The 13,413-nt window shown below is 45.1% G+C and overlaps 1 protein-coding gene across 5 annotated transcripts in view; it reads left to right on the top strand.

Annotated features, from left to right (window-relative positions):
* The first annotated feature begins 875 nt into the window (after window positions 1-875).
* The window catches only part of CUL2 (cullin 2), an 80,796-nt gene continuing 68,258 nt past the window's right edge, over window positions 876-13,413 (top strand). The window contains exons 1-2 of one of the 5 annotated variants that reach the window (XM_032474056.1): window positions 878-1,027; window positions 1,584-1,830. The gene's annotated coding sequence lies outside the window, so the exon portion shown is untranslated. Of the gene's footprint in view, window positions 1,028-1,068; window positions 1,227-1,583; window positions 1,831-8,365; window positions 8,377-9,788; window positions 9,794-13,413 lie in introns of those variants that run through there. The other 4 variants (XR_004317535.1, XM_032474060.1, XM_032474057.1 and 1 more) reach the window with 4 other exon arrangements.

Genomic DNA, 13,413 nt, shown 5'->3' on the forward strand with positions numbered 1-13,413 from the left:
TGTCTTCAGCCTTGAGAGCCCTGAAAAGGTCTTGGAGACTTTCAGAGGCCTGGGGAATCACACTTTGAGAGTTACTGAATTAGAAGGCGGAGACGTGTGAGAAAACAGGTCACATAACGGACACTGAATTTAGCATACAACGACTTTCCTAAAGTAAGGAGAGCAGACTTTCAGTGCCTGGAGGGGCAGATGCGAACAGGAGACCGACTGGTGGAAGAAAAGAGTGCTGGGAGGCAAGGTCTTGCTAGGTCCGCACGAAGCCGACCGCACTTGACTTCTGCGATCTGACGGCTGGGAAAGGCGCGCGTGAGCACCACGTTGGAGGCTGCAGGTGCGGAGGCCCCAGACTGACAGGCGCGGCGGGGCCGGCCTGGACTGAGCGCGCACACTGTGTCCCGCGGCGTCTGCAGATAAAACCCGCTGCAAAGGGCTGGGTCCGAGGAAGAGTCGTTTTGATAGTACATCTTTTTTTAATTTAAATTTGTTTTACTTTTATTTAAGTATCGTCAGTTACAATGTGGCAGTTTCTGGCGTCCCGCACTATGTCCCAGTCACGCATATACAGACACGTATTCGTTTCCATATTTCAGTTTTGCTATTACCTCTAGATCTTTGAAAAGCCATGAAGTGGGGGGCGAGGTCTTGGAACGCTCACGCAGGGCTGCCGGAACGCAGAGGAACAAGCTCGCGTGGAAACCTGCTTCTGCCACTCTTGTCAGCGGCCCCGGGCTTGGACCCCGCCCCCCACCCCCACATCTCGGCCCCCGCCCCAGTCACCCGCCCGAGCTCGGCCCGCTGCGCGCAGCCGCCGGCGCCGGTCGGCCTTCGCGTTCGCACAGGCGCGGCCCTCGGCGCTCGCCGTACGCGGGCCCTACCATCGCCGGCGCGGGGGTGGCGGCCGCGCGGGCCGAGGGCGCGTCGGAGAGCCGGCGTCGGCGGACTGGGGCCCACGGCTGCGCAGCCCGCCGCGCCGCCCCGCCGCCCCGCCGCGCGGCCCGTCCGAGCCCCGCCGAGCGCCCGGTGGCAGGTGAGCGCGCGGCCCGGCCCCCGTCGCGGCGGTGGCGCGGCCGGCGGGGAGGCGCCTGCGCGCAGTAATGGCAGCGCGGTGAGCGGGGACGGAGCTGACAGCCGCCGCCGCCCACCCTCCCCGCCGGCTCGGTCCTGCGCGCCCGCGGGCCGCCCACGCCCCGGCCCCGGCCCCTGCCCCCGCCCCGCCTCCGCAGCAGGTAACCCGCGGGGGCCCGGAGCGGCCGCGGGCCCCGGGGGTCCTTCGTCCCGCTGGTGGGTGGCGGGGCCGGGCGGGGAGAGGGGCTGGGGGCGCGGAGGGGGAGGGGAGGCCGGGGCCGGCGGGGCCGGGGTGTCCGGCCGGGGGAGCGGGCCCCGCGCCGGCCCGGCCCTGCGGCCGCCCCCCGGGCCCCTGGCCGGCCTCGGCCGCCCTCCCTCGGCCCCATTTTCTTGCCGGGGGGAAGGTGCGAGTGCGTGTTCTCCGCTTATTTACGCGCTCACGCGGGCGCACGGCTCCGCGCGGTGGGGCGTCCGCCCCTAGCGTCCTGGCCGCGGCGTTTTCACTTTTGTTTCCGCAGACGGCGACGGCCGGTGGCTCCGGGGAGCGTCCTGCGTGCGGGCCCGCCTGTCTCAGCGCGGGGGCCGGTGGAGTGGGAGCCTCCGGGGCCCTCCGGAGCGCCGGCTCCGTGCCGGGAGCCCGGGCCCGCGAGCGTGCGGGCGCACGGACGTCCGCGGGGCGCACTGTTGTTGGGTTAGGTCCTCTCCCTTCCCCGGCACAGCTGTTCCCCGCTGAAGGACAGTGCCTTGCAAGTTTAAATTCTGAAGGTAACAAGATAAAACTGTTAACATTCGCTACAGGTTCTTTGGTTTCACAGGATAGAAATGTTTGAACGAGACCTGTCCCAAATCTACACGCGTAGTGAAATGTGGGCAGTGTTCACTCAGTTCGGATTTCCTACTGACCGCCTAATAGGTGTCCGAAAACACTCTCCTCCTTACAGCCTCACATTCTTTTCCAAGACAGACAGTTGAACACATTGGTCGTGTTCTGCTTCTTTTACCTAAATGCACTGTTTGGGAGACCCTTCCAAGAGAGTCAGAGATGAAATAGCTGATGTACAAAGCGTTTCGAGTTACTTTTTCTTTCTTTTTTTTTCAGATGCTGTTTGTAAGTTGGGGGAACATCTCTGTAGTTTGCGTGCACGGAGTTTGAAAAATACCTTTTCTCGCCTACATCTGAAATGCTCGCTCTTCACTCTCCACTCTGTGTTGCTTTTTCATTGTTTTAGGGGTGAAGATAATTTAGTCCTGTCTTTTATCTTCACCAGCCTGTCACTGAGTTAAATGTCGTGGCCCTTCTTTAAGTCAGTTTTGCTTTTCTGTCAGTTCAAGACTTACTAAGCACCTGGTTTGTAAGCGAAGCGTACTGGAGGCATTAGGGCTACAGCCGAAGACAAAATGTGAAATTTCTGCCTTCCTGGAGCTTCAGTTCTGGGAGGTAAGGGAAAGACAAAGGAATTAAGAAATAAAAGTGATTTCAGAGAGTCCTAAGTGCTGCCAAGGGAGTGAAATAGGGCATTGTGGTAGTGACTGGGAAAGATGGCTTTAGATGCTGTGGTCAGGAAAGACCTGTCTGAGGTGACTTCTGACCTGCTGTCTGAAAACAGAATGATTTCGCCTTTGGAAGTCTGAGGGGAGAGTATTCCTGTCTGAGGGAGCAGCACATGGAAATGCCCAGAGGTGGTTCAGTCTCCGGTGGGCAACTGATAGGAAGTCAGTGAGCATGGACCCTGGCGGGAGGTAAGAGGTTAGGTCGCTGCCAGGAGTCAGGTCACGTGAGGTCTGTTATCCCAGAGGGGTTGGCTTTTATTCTTCAGGTGCATTGAAAAGCTCTGGGCCTCTGTGTGAAGCTGGGGGTGCTGGTGTGGTTTACAGTCTGACTGAAGAAGACGGTGCCAGGGAGAAGGCTGTGGGAGGTTCCAGTGTGACTGCAGTCAGGTGAAAAAGAGGGTGGGCTGTGTTTTGGCATGTTTGGCTGGGAATGCAGTTGGTTGGGACAGGGGTGACTCATGGGTTTGGGGCTTTCCTGGTGGCCAGTGGTACATGGATTGAGCTGGAAAGAGGTGTGGGGAGCAGGCTGTTCTGCGGGGACAGGGATGGGTGGGACATACTAAGGATGGCCTATTTGATGGTGAGGTGCAGGGGAGGATGTACAAGTCTGGAACTTACTGGAGAGGTTAGGGAGTTCTTTCATTGAACAAATATTTTTCGAGCACCAGCTGTGGACTAGGCAGAGGGGATATATAGCAGCGAAAAAACAGACAAAAATCTCTGCCTTCGTGCGATTTAAATGCTAATGAGAGAAAGAAGATGGGGAGTCTTCTGCCTTTATCTGTTGGTTTAATTATGTTAAATACAAACTGCCTTCACATGATTCAGAATTTGAAGAGTCTGACAGGGTATAGAATGAAAATCTCTATGTCTTGTCCGCGCAGTTTTCATTGAGACCAAACACACCCCGTCCTCCCAGGGGTGTACTCTGTGCACCCGTGAGGAAATGTGTGTGGGTTCTTCTTCCCATTTTTAAAAAGTGGCAGCATGTCTCACTTGCTTTGACACCTTGTATTTTTTTCAGAACATTTAAGTATTTAGAAGGTACAACACAGGATGGTACCACCTAAAGAAAGAATGTGGAGGGAAGAGGCAGCCCGGGGCGCAGCAGCGTCTGCTGGCTGGTCCCTGCTGGCTTTGAGTCTGGGACCTGCAGATGCAGATGTGGAGCTGTTTGAAGAGCTGTTACTTTTTTGTGAGACTTTTTATGAAAGTTTGCACTGGTTTTTTTGTGTTTCACCTTTCTTACCTGCCTGTTCTGTTTGCTAGAAAAATGTTGATGATGATTGAGAGCAGTGTCTTCATGTATGTACTGTCAGTGAAATTCAAGTAAACTGACAGCAAGATAAGCCGTAGCATCTGAATATTTTGAAGGCTTTTTCTGGCTAATGTGCAACCTTAGAAAAACAGACAGAAATTTGACATGTTATTGTGAGGCTTATCACAACTTATTGATACTTGTATGTATGACTGAATTCTCTCTCAGTTGTCAGGTGATAATCAGACTGTCCGTTCCGAGGGATCTGGCTCTTTCCCTGGGTGTGACTCTTAACAGTAATGTTTCCATAACATCGCAGTTGTTAGCGTGACCCTTGGGTGACCAACTTTAAGAATATAGACTGTCCCCAATTTACGATGATTGACTTAGTTTTTCAGTTTTGTGGTGATATAAAAGTGATATGTAGTCAGTAGAAACCATACTTGGAATTTTGAGTTTTGATCTCTTCCTGGGCTAGCGGCATGGTGACACTGGGCAGGGCCCAGGAGTTGCAGCCCCCGGTCAACCATGTGATCACAGGCTGAGCAGTCAGTATCTGACAGCCACTCTGTCCAGCACAGGAGTCAGTAAATTCTGCAAAATGTCCAGCACTTTATTATAAAACAGGCTTTGTGCTGGATGGTTTTGCACAACCATGGGCGGACAAAGGGTTCTGAACACCTGTAAGGTAGGCAAGGTGTATTAGATACAGTTCAGCCTAGCAATGTTTCCAACCTGCAGTGGCTTTGGTGGGGTGTAACCCCCGTCTTAAGTAGATCTGTATGTAGGTTTAGACTGTGTTACTGCTGTGTATTTGGAAAGGTCTGTCGGAGACACTAGAATGGTGCCATTCCTTTGATTCTTACAAGTTCTGAGACAGCGCGCGGTGTCAGGGACAGGTGTGTGCATCTGCCCTGGCTCCTGGTGTGCGGTCGAGCCCTGCTAGTTGACCTGCAGGAGGGGAGATGGAATGTTTTCCCTAAGTTGCTTCAGGCTTTATTATAGTGAAGAATTAAAAGTCCAGACTCATTGAGTTCTCTACTGAATTTATAATACTGTCATATTGGTTGGCATTTTGATTTTCAGTCAGCTGTCTTTAGCCAGATTCTCTCCATGTAAATTAATCCACCTGTTTTTTTCTGAGACTATTCTTGATTTATGAACTGTTTTGTTCGGTTCGATTTTTGTGGTTGTTACTGTTACCTCCCTTTTTTTCTTTTTTTGCCTGAGATTAAGGGAAGCAGCTCATTTCTAGGTTAGAGAAATAAGAGTCTTTGGTCAAAATATTTAGTATTTCTCTTTGAAATACTGGACGCTAATTACTATGTTTAAGACTGCTACATGAAATAGATGTAGTGAGCATACGAAGCTGACTCTGTAAATGTATGGGTATTACCGTCGTGTTTGAAGATTCTAGTTGTCCACAGGATTTTCATTTACGTACTTTAACATTGTGAGTGATGCTACTGTTGTCTGTTAACCATTGGGTTATAGCCTGGTTATGTGTGTGTCAGAAGTTTTCATCAATCAGGTGGATAACTTATCATTTTTGTTTCTCTTACCAGCTGTAAGCTGCTTGAAGACAGCATCTCTAGCGTCTGGTAGAGGTCTGGAATACCGTAAACACTTAATCAATACCTGATAACTCAGTGGCTTAAGTCTTGCTCCAGTGTAGGTTGCTTTTCAAGTAAAGAAGTACTGGATTTACCCTGTGTAACTACTTCTTGAATTTCTCAACTTTGTTTTAATTCAGTTCAAGGAGAGAAAGTACGGGGTGCTTAAACATTTTTTTTTTAGTTTTGAAATAACTTTAAACTTAGAGAAGTTGCACAAATGGTACAGAGAGCTCAGGGATGCCTTTCCTGCAGCTTTCCCGAATGTCACAGCTCACGTAACCAGAGCGCAGTGATCAGAACGCAGAGATTGACATTGGTATAGTACTGCTAGCTAAGCTGCAGACCCTCCTGGGATCTCACCGGTTTTTCCTCTAATGCCCTTCACTTCTTTCCATATTCAGTCCAGGGTGAGACACGGCATTGAGCTGTTGTGTCTCCCTATCTCTTCCGACCTGTGATAGTCTCTTCCCATCTTCCGTTGCCTTCATGCTTGTGAGTGTGGTCAGAGCTATTTTGTAGAATGTCTGGTGTTTTCTCATAGTTAGACTGAGGTTGTACATGTTCAGTCCTACTCAGAACATCACTTCACAGGGTACAGGGTGTCAGCATATCCTGTTAGAGATGATGTTAACGCTTCTTTACTCAAGATCATGTTTGTCAAGTCTCTCTGCTAGTAAAGTTACTTTTTGTCTCTTTGTAATTACTGGGTATCTTGGGGGAGAGTCTTTGAAACAGTGCAGATATCCTGTTTTCAAATTTTTCCCCACTCAATGCAGCATTCTTTGGTAGTTCTTGCTTGTAGCAGTTATTATAGTAGTGTTTACCTGATGGCAATTTTATATTTTTCTTATTTTCATCTACATTTGTTAATTGGAATTCTTCTGTGAGGGAGGACGGTCCCTTCTCCACATTTATTTTCTTGGTTATTTGTGTCAGTGTGGGTCATAGACATTTGTTTTGCTTTATAGTTTATAATCCAATTCTATCATAATTTATTTTGTCACTCAAATCGTTCCAGCTGTGGCCTTCAGGTTGGCCCTTTGTTTTGTGTTTTTTAAACACCCCCCCCCCATCCTCTTTAGGAAAGCACTTCCTGTTTTCTGGCATCATAAAGTGTCCTGGCTCGTCTTATATTTTCCATGCTGCAGCCCTGGAATCAATCCCTTCTCCAGGGAGCTCTGGTTCCTCCTATTGGAGAATGGTATTTAGGAACCAAGATCTGGAAGCTTGTGTGCTCATTGCCACTGGGGTGTCATTGCTCCTAGGCCATCTTGGTGCATGGAGCTAGAAATACATGAATGTACACTGATCCATGTGTGCACAGACAGCTGTTTTCTTATGTATCTTTCTTCCTGTGTGTGTGTCTTGAAAACCATGAGTTCATACTGATAACCCTGATTCTAGTCAAACACTTCAGTGTTTACACTAGCCATCCCCCTTTATTTATAACCACTCTTTTCTGACAGTGAGAAATAGAGCATACTTTTCTCATAGTCATTATAATGTATGTAATATGAAGTTACCAAAATAATGAACAACGTGACAAGAAAAAGACCCTCCACCACGAGTAGTCCTGAGTCTTCATAAAAATTTTAAGCTATTACTCAAAATATTTCTTTTTTATTTGGTAAAAGTTTGTTGGAACCAAAAATAATGCCATGTTGTCTTCATAGCTCTAAGTATTGTTTTGGTTAATAAGCATCCATTTAAAGGTTTTTAGAGAGCACTTTGCATTGAGATTCATATACTTCTCTTGCATCAGAACTTTGTTGTCCAAGTGATCTGGATTTTAAGCACTTAGAATAAGGGCAGTCCCTTTATTGTTGTTGTAAAGTATACATAATGTGAAATTGGCCGTTTTAACCATTTTTAAGTGCACAGTTCACTGGCAGTAATTGCACTCAAGATGTCATCACAAACATGACCACTGTCTATTTCTAAAACTTTTTCATTAGGCCAAATGGAAACTGCAAGCATTAAAAAGTCACTCCATTCCCCCCACCTGCCAGCACTGTAACCTCTGCTCTGCTTTTTGTCTGTGTGAATTTGCCTATTCTGGGTACCTCGTGTAAGTGGGATCATGCAGTGTTTATCCTTTTGTGTCTGCCTTGTTTGACTCAACATGATGTCTTCAAGGTTCATGCTGGTTGTAGTATGTATCATAACTTTATTGTGGTATTTCTTTTCATGGCTGAGTAATAGTCCATTTGTGTACATATCACATTGTGTTTATCCATCCTTCTCTTGATGGCACCTTAGTTGTTTGCACCTTTCGGCTGTTGTCAGTAATGCTTCAGTGAACACTGGAGCACAGGTTTCAGTCCCTTTGGGTGTATAACCTAAGGAGTGCAGTTGCTGAACTCATAATTCTGAGTTTAGCTTTTTGAGGACCTGCTAAACTGTTTTCCATGGTGGCTGCACAAGTCTACATTTTTGCTGGCGGTGTACAGGAGTTCCAGTTTTACCACGTCCTCGCAAACCTCAGTTGTTTTCCATTTTTTGCTTGTTTGGTAGTAGTAGTCTTGCTGGGTGTGAAGTATTTCATTGTGGTTTGGATTTACATTTCCCTGTGAGCTTGTGACGTTGGTCGTTTTCATGTGCTCATTGGCCATTCGCATATCTTGGGAGAAACGCAGTCAAGTCCTTTGCCCATTTTTAAATACGTTTTTTGTTGTTGCTGCTAAGGTGTAGTTCTTTGTATACTTGGATATTAATCTTTTATCAGATACATGATTTGCAAATATTTTCTCCCATTCTGTGGGTTTTTTTTTTTTTTTTACTCTCTTGGTAGTGTCCTTTGACGCGTGAAAGTTTTAAATTTTGATGAAGATCAGTTTATCTGTCTTTTTTTGTTGCTTGTGCTTTTGGCATCATATCCAAGAAATCGTTGCCAAATCCAATATCACACAGCTTTCATCCTGTGTTTTCTTCTAGTAAGAGTTTTATAGTTTTAATTCTTAAATATAGGTCTTTGATCCATTTCGAATTAACTTTTGTGGATTTTCAGTAGATGGCTTTACGTCAGTACTTACAGATAGCGCCAAACTTCGACTAGCTTAGAAGCTAATTCTTAGAGGACTAAAGAAAGCAGTTACAAAGAAGACAGTGGAGAGTGAAGGAAATTGTACAGCTTTATGATAAAAGGGGTTGCATTTTTTTCCCTTACCTGAAACAGATAAACATGAAAATGAACTGCTTATGACAAAAATGGAATGAAAGAAAGCCTTTTTTTAGTAGGCGACATGGGAGTGAAGTGAAGGCGTAAAGACTTCAGCAGCAGCGCAGCTTGGTCCTCCTAAAGTTCAGAAGCATAGATGGAAAGGCAGAGTTACAGAGGAGGGCGGACCGTAGTACCTCCTTCTCTCAGCGTCGTCCAGCAAGCTTGAAATGTGTTTCTAAACATTGTCTTTTATACTGTCTTTATGTTGTGCAGGTGAAGAAAATGAAGCAACGGGGAGCCTAGGGTTACTTTGTCATTGACAGAACCAATTTGGAGTATTAGTTTCCTGATTCACAACCTTTTCATTTTTGAAAGCAGTAATTTCCTTTTCCTTTGCTTTTCACTCCCTCCACCCCGCCTCCCGCCTCCCTCCCTCCCTCCCTCCCTTCTTTTCTTTCTCTCTTTCGTGTTTTGGCATCTGGCAGAAATACTCTGGGTCAGGCCCCACTCAGCGCTCTGGGTGAGACCTGCCTTCCTCTGGAGTGCGGCCCAATTACCACCCGTTTCTCTGAGCCAGCTCCAGTTTCTGCAGCGGCAAGCAGTTGTGCGGTAGAGGGCAGTGGACGAGAGCTTTGTGCTGAAGCCAGAGGGCTCTGGGTTCAAATTCTGAGCTTGCTGATTAATAGTTATATATGTTTTACCCTAATTTTCTAAATGTTAGTCCCTTCATCTTTAAGACAGAGAGAGTCACTTAAGGGTTACTCTGAGGGGTCAATGAGATGGCGTATGTAAGTGTTCAGCGCAGTCTCTGAAACGCAGGTGTTGCTAAGGCTTGCTGCTGCTGGGAGTGTGGGCGGCTCTGTAAGTGGCCACTATTACCAGAGCAGAGGGCCCGCCCCGCTCCGGGGGAGCTTCCACGCTGGGCGCCTTCACTTCTCTTAGGTGAGGCGGGTTGTAGGAGGTGGTGTCCAGACTGGGAGCGGTCCTGGGCTTTTACCTGGGGGCGGTCTGCCCAGCTGTGCCACCCTTTTTATCCTCCTATGTCCGTGTCTTCTCCAGCAGCACCAGGATCTACATGGGAGTTAACATGGAGAAGCTGACAGTTAGATTAATTTGTCTGGAACAAAGGACAGTTGAGAAATAGTGACAAATCAAGTTGATAAGAGTTGGAAGGTGAGGCAGGACTCTGGGTTTTATTACAGTCAATAAAATACACTAGGGGTTGGCTGGAGTGTGATCTCTCCTCCATAAATGCATTGTAACCCCATAACCAAAGGGAAAAAAGAAAAACCTCAGATAAAGCAAAGCAAATTACCACTCATCTTAGCACCTTGGCCTGCTGTTTGTGAGAAATGATTTACATCCAGGATTTTGAGATATAAGTGACTTAACATAACTCCCAGAATAGGATTGGGTTGTGCAGAGGACAATTAAAGTAACCCTTTTAAATGTTTGGATGGAAGGTCAGGCCCAGAAAAAAAAGTGCCCTTCACATATGGATTATTTGTGCAAAGGCTCATTGTTCATGGCTTTGTGTAGTCTGTGTGTCACTGTGGGCTTGCCTCCCCATGAGGGACTCAGACAAACTCAGGTCCTCTAACTCATCCCTAGTACCTATATGAGAGTAGCTTGGGTGTTTTGTTTTGTTTTGTTTTGTTTTTTAAAGCTAGTTGGTATCTTAAAGTCCTTGCCTAGATCATTAAAAATGAGAAAAAGTGAGAAAGCAAGTGACATTAATCTTCACACTGATAAGAGTTGATGTGAAAACTTGGAAAAAAACAGACTTGTGGGAGATTCTCGAGTTCATTGTGGAGAGAAGGGTCTTTCATCCTGGTCAGTGGGTCTGCTCTGGAAGCAGAAGCCGTCTCTAGCCTCTTTGCTGTATTACAGATGGGTCCCCTCCTCTCCACTGCCCCCTTCCCTTTTCTGAGACTAAGGGTTTGTCTGCTGGGATGGCAGACTACTGTATTTCTCTTTACTGTTTTTTCCACCAATTTCCTCCTTTTTAAAAATATACTACTAGAAATTCTTAAGTAGGAAAGTCACATGATGGAAATGACATTTGTGGCGCAGAGCCCTGTGTGTCAAATCTTATTGCAAAAGTGTTGTACCCTGAGGCTCCAGCTCACAGAGCCATCTCTTGGCAAGAGCTAATGGCAAGAGGAAAGTGTTCAGATGCATTCTTGGAGCGTATTTTTAGGAGAAATCGGGGTTGTGCAGCAGAGGGAGCTTTGGAAATAATAGTTAATAATGCTCTTTTATGGGTCTTAAATATTTTCCTCATTTTGTGTATTTAGAACATAACCTGCTCAGTAAGCCCCCTGAATGTCATGCAAAAAACTAATTATGGTATGTTGACTTATCTGAAATTAATTTAGGCCCCAGTATTATATCTCTGGTAGTTTTTGGAGAGACCAAATTTTTATTGCTGATAATAATACTGAAATAAAACATTATCATATGGTAGTTGTTTCGTTTTGTTTTTTTTACTAAAAAGAGAATCACAGTATGAAGTATTTAGCCACTTACATCATTGATACCTTTGGCAGCAGCTGAAATGTGGCACACGGAAGCATTTATCGGTAGGTAAGCTGTAGTCTTACTCATCAGTATATTAAACATGGTTAGATGTTTCACTGAAATAGTTTATGCTTCAAATAAAATATTTGTCTAATTATGCACCAGCCTAAGTTCTAGAGTTAAAATGTCGATGTTTTGAGATTCTGTAACTGCTTTATCTGCTGAAGTGTAATTATCTAAATCGCTTCTTTGAATGAAAAATGTCTTAAGTGAAATTAAACACTCCATATTAACATCCGTCTGATATTGGCAAAGTTATCTCTTTTGTATTTCTGCTATTACTGGTAACTTTGTTTTTAAAGACATTTTTTGGAGTGGGAATTTTGTTAGGTTGTGTTAATACATCATCCTGGGCAGGCCATGTTATTTTGGGGCTCTCACTTAACCTTGGTACCTAAAACTCACTGGAAAGTTAAGATTCTCAGGAGAAAGGAAAGAAGGTTAGTGACAGGTCAGCCTTTAGTGTTCTGAGGAGTGAGGTTGTGAGGAGGAAAAAAGCAAAAGAGATTTTAGAACATTTGTATCAGAAATGTAGTTTATCAGTTTGGTTTTCCTGATCGCGTCTTTATTTCCGTCTTTGTCTTAGGTTACCTGGCTGTTCTCTTAGAACTGGTGACTGATTTTACAATCTTTGTTGTCAGGAGTATTAGTGAAATGTTTATTGACTTTTATGGAAAGTCAGAGCTGTAAATTAAGAAAGCAGGGAGGAGTTTTATTTTTTCTTAAGTGGTAAAAATGATACATAATAAAGGTTGTAAGTTAAAGTCTTTGAAGAATTTTTCTTAAAGGGTGTGATATAATCAGACTTGCATTTTGGAAAGCTTGCATTGGCTGTGGTATTTGGAATGTACCAAGCGGGCAAAAGAGGACACAGATGGCTCATTTAGGAGTAGTGGGTTGAGAGGTGGTGATTTGGATTAGGGTGATGTCAGTGTGAGTGGGAAGAAGTGAATAGATCAAGAAATGTTTCCAAGATGGAGTTGACAGGGTTTATTGATCGATTGGATTGATTTGTAGAGAAGACTAAGAGAAGTCAGAAGTGAGTAATAAAATTTCTACCAGACAAGCTAGGTGTATTATAGTATCATTTACTAAGATGTGAAATACTAGAAATAGGTGGACATGTTGAGTTTGAGGGGTCAGGTGAAGTATAACTTACACATGGTAAAATTCACCCTAAAGAAGATACACTGTTCTTTGAATTTTGACAAATTTGTATAGTTGTGTAACCACCGCCACCACAAGCAAGATGCAGAATATTTTATCACCTCGGATATTTCCTGTTGCTTTTTTGTAGTCCATCGTGTCTCTGACGACCAGTGAGCTGATGCAGATCCCTATGTTTTTGCCTTTTCCAGCAGCCATGCGATATGTAGCCTAATGAGTCTGTCTGCTTTCACTTAGTGTAATATTTCTGAGAATCATCCCTTGTCCTCATGTCAGTAATTTGTTCTGTTTTACCGCCGAGTAGAATAACTCTGTGTGAACGCGCCACATTGTGTTTTCCGTTCACCAGTTGATGGGACATTTAGGTTTCTGGGGTTTGGTAGTTATGAATAAAGGTGCTCTGAGAATTTGTGTTCAGGGTTTTTTTGTAGATACATGTCTTCCTTTCTCGTGTATAAATACCCAGACATGGAATTGCTGGGTCACATGGGAAGTATATGCTTCACTTTAATAGAAACTGCCTCTGTGGTTATTTTATTTTAAATTTCCACCTGTGACAAGTGCGAGTTTTGGTTGTTCTGTCTTCTCAGCAGCATTTGATACTGTCAGGTTTTTTGAGCTATTCTAGTTAGTGTATGGGGGTAGCTTACTGAGGTTTTAGTGTGTCTTTCCCTAATGACTGATGATGGTGAGCATTTTGTGTGTGTGCTTATTTGCCTTCAGTATTTCTGAACTGTCCATTTGGGTCTTTTGGCCATTTATTGAGTTGTGTGTTTTCTTATTATTGAGCTTTGAGAGTTCTTTTTATATTCAAAGTACCAGTCATTTATGTGTGTGTATCTGTGCTGTATCAGGTAAATATTTTACGAGTATTTTCTCCTAGGCTGTGGCTTTTCTTTTTCTTAAAAAATTTTATTGAGGTATAGTTGACATGGAGCATTATACAAGTTTCAGGTGTACAATGTAATGGCTTGATATTTCTGTATATTATAAATGATCACTACAGTAAGTCTAGT

The sequence above is a fragment of the Camelus ferus genome, chromosome 35 (assembly GCF_009834535.1).
Source record: "Camelus ferus isolate YT-003-E chromosome 35, BCGSAC_Cfer_1.0, whole genome shotgun sequence".
NCBI classification, from domain to species: domain Eukaryota; kingdom Metazoa; phylum Chordata; class Mammalia; order Artiodactyla; family Camelidae; genus Camelus; species Camelus ferus.